Source organism: Apis dorsata, unplaced genomic scaffold (genome assembly GCF_000469605.1).
Source record: "Apis dorsata unplaced genomic scaffold, Apis dorsata 1.3 scaffold_655, whole genome shotgun sequence".
In the NCBI taxonomy this organism is placed as follows: Eukaryota; Metazoa; Arthropoda; class Insecta; order Hymenoptera; family Apidae; genus Apis; species Apis dorsata.
Genome location: NW_006263844.1, coordinates 273,848 through 279,047, shown reverse-complemented (window position 1 = coordinate 279,047; position 5,200 = coordinate 273,848). Strand labels below are relative to the sequence as shown.

At 31.3% G+C, this 5,200-nt stretch overlaps 1 protein-coding gene across 1 annotated transcript in view; it reads right to left on the bottom strand.

Annotated features, from left to right (window-relative positions):
• The window catches only part of LOC102676526, a 66,135-nt gene that overhangs the window by 12,623 nt on the left and 48,312 nt on the right, over nt 1–5,200 (bottom strand). The window lies entirely within an intron of this gene.

The following is a 5,200-nucleotide window of genomic DNA, read 5'->3' as shown; positions in this document are numbered from 1 at the left end:
TATATATATATATATATATATACACTCAAGATATCTATGGATTCGATCAATGTATAGGATATAATGAATGCCATGATTATTTCATCGAAAATGAAAAGCGTCGACGAGAGGCGTTTTTAGTAATTTATGAATAAGAGAAGGACGACGAATTCGAACAAGTCCTCGGCGGACAGAGATGCACGGTCACGTATCGGAATATTCTTGCGTGTATTTTCATCGTTTCGATGCTTTTACCGCTCGAATTTATGGAAAACTGGAATGAATACAGCAAATCCTGGTATTCTTCCGCCCTAGCTTTCATAATTTATAACTTGAAATGTATCTCGTCCTCTTGATATTTAAAACTCGAGGAAAAATGTATTTCTTAAGTATTCTTCTTTCAAGGCAATGATTTATCAAGGTAAAATTGATCGGTTAAAGTTTTTTAATAAATTTATTCGAGTAATTTATTATTCGAAGCAATCGTAACGTTGTCGCGTCTTCGACTTCGTGACGAGCAAAATTTGAATGATTGAGGTGAGAACAAAGTTTAACGACTTAAGTATAGTGTCCTTGGAACTCGATTTAGAGCTCGAGCAACCTTGACAAGTGTTGATTACTATTTGTTTTTCTGAGAGACTGCCTCGAGTTTAGCTTTTTTAATTCTTCTACTAGATTTCGTAGATAAAAAATCATCATAAAAAAATTTTGCATGCTCTCGTGACTCACTCTTACGATTTAACGATATCTCGCATACTTTGACTATGCTATCGTAACATCCGTTCATTCCTTGATTATAACACGCATCACGTATAAGCACATACACGCCCCTTCGTTAATTAATTCTCGTGAAATTTTGTTTTGCATTTAACGAAGCATATGATCGCGAATATTAAAGAAAGAGCGATTAATTATGTTTCTCTTTAAGACGAACGAATGTGTTGAAGAAATATTATTCAAAATTTTCTTATTTATTTTTCGGTTCATTAGCGTCCATCTCTGGATATAACCTCTGGCGAAACATGCTATTGTCTCGAAGAAAAAAACGCGAAACGAGAGAGAAGATAGATACACGAGGTACGAAGAGAAAGTCGTAAAACGTCCAAGTCCGTCCAACGCAGGACAACGTGTTAATAAAAATCGTGTTTTCTCTGCTCTTACATTCGCTAGCTACTGTACCGTATCATCTACCCGATGTTGTTCTAGCTGAAACGTTTAATTTACTCGTGCCGTGCATTCCAGTATGGAAGAACGGAAATGACGGTGTTTCATAAAGATCCGAGTTCACCGTATTCATAAAAGAGTATTTTACGGCGGATGCGCGTAATTTCTATTCTTTCTCCTCTCTCTTTTCATTAGCCGCGCACATTTATTTGGATTTACTCGAAAATACTTCGATTTCTTTTTTTTTTTTCTTCTTTCACTTCCTTAGCGCTTTTAATTCTCATTGTTTCGCAACTTGTGCGGGAGAACCGAGTTATTTTTTTTCATAAATAATCGCATTGCAAGTTTAATTTATACGAATACGTTTCTTATCTATGTTTTAAATAAGAATCGAATCACTGATGTATACATTTTCGATAGATATTCGTAAAAATTATTCTACGATTTCGATGATTTTTTGATACGTTGTTTATTAAAAAGTTACTTACCTAATATAACTTAATTTAATTGAAATCTAATATAAAACTAAAAATTGAATAAATTTTTGTTTCATATCGATATTTGAATCAGAATTAAATAGAAAGTCGTTTAACCGTTAGGCAATTTAATGGTTGAGTTAACCTAACCTAAATTGTTTTTGTTACATTAAAAAAATCATCAACACGAAAGCTAATATCTTCTTGTGAATAAGTATCAATAATTTTCAAATAAGAATTGACTTTTTATTAGAGATTTTTCAATTGTTAATTCTATTCTCGCAATTTTCTTCCAAACATAATTTAATTTAAATCTTCGAAAGTAATGGCATATTCGTGCTAAAGTTCAGCTCAATGTTCCCTGTGCTTAACTGTGCTTTATGTAATTTACATGAGACTGCGGATTCAGAATATACGAATATACTTTTCCAGAAACACAGGAACCATTTATTTATCGTAGATGATTTACACATATCATTAAACGTAACGTACAATCTTGTTCCAATGTCTGTTATAAATATCGTATCACAATTTCACAAATTTTTTAACATCGTAATTCACTTCATGTGAAAGAGAAATTAGCACGAGGCTTTATTAGAAACACGAACAAGTTCGTTCCTCTACGCAGTTCTGCAACGTATAGTTGTCCGCAGAGGTAGGCAAGTTCGATCCACTCGGCTAAGTGGAAGGGAATTGGGCGGGCAACTGTTCTTACCGACCGAGTAAAACTTGAAAGTGATTGTGAGTCAGTTGGAGATATCGTTTAGGCGGGGGTTGGGGAGTCAGAGGCTGTTTTTAACACGATTGCCTGCGCTTGGATATCAAGTGCGGATCCATTCGCGTAGACGTATTGTCGATAATTAGAAATTTCGTTAATTAAATTTAATGGTATTTCCATTTGACGTATTCGTTCTCAATCAAATATTCTATTGATATTATAGTTTTGATGGAAATATTCGTATAAAACAAAATTAAAAAATATATTTTTCGTATATCTTCGATCGTTTAAATTCAAAATTAAACTTTTATTCCTATTCGCCGAAAATGCGCCAAAGTATTCACGATCGCTTTGATCGTTCCATGTAAAATTCTCTTTCTATTCCAAATATTGACCATTGCAGTCTCGTGTTTCGTTTCACCGATTTTCCTTTCGCTTTGTTGAAAAAGAGAAATACTTCCTCAATCTTGCGATTAATTTTGAATAATTATCCGAAAAAACATATACTTGATTCACGTAATCGTACTAGTTGTAGAAAATTATATGCTATATTTATCCAACAAAAAAATTTTATTTTTAAAAATGTTTTGTTAGTAAGAATCTGGTTCTTCGATAAGAACGAGTCCTTGTAAGATCGTTGCCAAAATCTGTCGATATTTTTAGAAATAGGTTTATGTACATTGTCAATGCCATCATCTTTTGCCATCCTTCTTTCGGCCTATCAGCCGGAATCTCGTTGGACGAAGGAGCCATAAGCGAGAACGAGAAAGTTTAAATTGCGCCTCGACCCGCGTCTATCGTGCCTTGGTTGTCGTTTATTCGGCTGGTTGGAAGCCCATTTCCGATTGAAACTGATCCCGTCCACGCCACTCGGAACTTTCTTTCGCCTCATCCTCTATGGAATAGCTTCTTCCAACTTTGTCATCCGCTCTTACTTTAATTTCAACGAGATACTTTGATCGTGATCGTATTTTTTTTATACATATTTATCAATATATAAATACGTACAATTTATATATATTCTATAATCAAATCTATCGTATCAGGTTTCTTAAATATTTTTTTTTTAATAGAATACATCGAAAATTTGATAGAATGACGGAACTCGTGAATTAGATTCGAACATGGAGAAATTCCTTTCGAATTTATCGATCAAAAAAGAAAAAAGATACTTTTTTCTTTTTACTCAAAAATTGAATATTTTAATAAAGAATGAATTTAAAGATATTTTCATTCGTATCATTGAATGTATATACGCAAAGATACGATTCGTATCTTGTATATTTATCCATGAATTGCGTACGATCGCTGTTTCGATTCTGTTTTGTTTTTCCCCTCTTTTCAAACCGTCCTGAACGACACAGTGAGCTCAGTGTAATGGAACAAAAACATCGGCCCGAATATCTATATAACATAGCTTATTTCTGTTTCCTTTATTAAATATATTTTTTTTTTATTGTATATTCTTTATTCTAATCGAATCATTTCATAATATATTAATAGATATACAATTGTGCAATGAAATTATTGCCATTTTTTTACGATTCTACACACGGATCTCGTAAATAAAAAAATTTTCGAATATATTCATCTCGTTTTTTAAGTAAGAGTAAGAATAAGAAGAGAGATCTTAAAAAATCTATAAAATATCGACGGATTGGTGAGATATTTCCACGTTTGAGTAAAAGTAAAGAAGAGCGATTGAATATCCGGGAAGTGAGGGAAGGTTAAAGAGACAAAGGGAGAGATGCGGATTTTTACGGTTCGACGTGATCCATGGAAACAGATTTGACGTTTTTATGACGGCGGTCGATCGTTTAACGTAATTTCATAAAGGCATTGTCTGCGTTCTTCCTCTTTCATTCGATATTCAGAATCTGATTGAATATTTAATTCCGCTCGATTTCACGTTTCATATCCCCTAATATTAATCTAAATTCCTTCTAATTCTCGATTGTTGTACGAATAAAATTTATCGGAATATGATAATTCTTCTTAACAACTAAACATCGAGAATTGATGGATTTTATTTTTTTCTCTCGCAATTTCATCGAGAAAAATTAACATAATATCGTAATTTTATGTACAGCTAATTATGTAGCTAATTTATTTTCGTGATTAATTAGATTCGTTTAAAATGGATACTTTATACGAATAGTAATAGATTTTAGCTTTTTTTAGATTTTAATGGTGATAGTTTTATTTGGAGGGAAAATGACGAGATATGTAAAAACTAGAGGAAAATATATGATGAAAAATTTAATTGATCAAAATTGAAAAAGTTACACGCTGCACGTAAAAAATTCTTTCAATCGTACTTTCGAAAAAGCGCCTGCTGCGCGAGATTTCATTTCGAGAAATAAATTCTCGTTCCTTTCGAGATATGAAAAAATGTCGAGAAATTAAGGATTGTTAAGCAAGACATCTAATTATTTAATTTAAATTAAGGATTGTAAAAAAAAAAATAAAGTGTTGCGATATTCGTTCAAAAATTCTAATATTCGTAATAATAATCTTTAAAAATTTCTTTTAAATTTCTCTTTTCAAATTTTATTTATTCAAGAATGAGAATCGATCATTCCTTTCTTTTTTCGTTAATTATTTTATCCATTCTTATTACGAAAGAAATTAATTTTACATTAATTCATCTTAGTTGGATATTTATTTTTTTTAAAGAATAAATTATAATGAAAAAAATATAAAATTTCATGATTATTCTATCCTATTTAAAAAAAAAATTTATTTTCGAAATTATAATAGAAACACGTTGATTTTTATCCAAAGTATATAAGTGAAAACCGAATTGATTAAAACAATTATTCGAATAACGAATAATAAAATTATCCAAAATTATCCAATATAA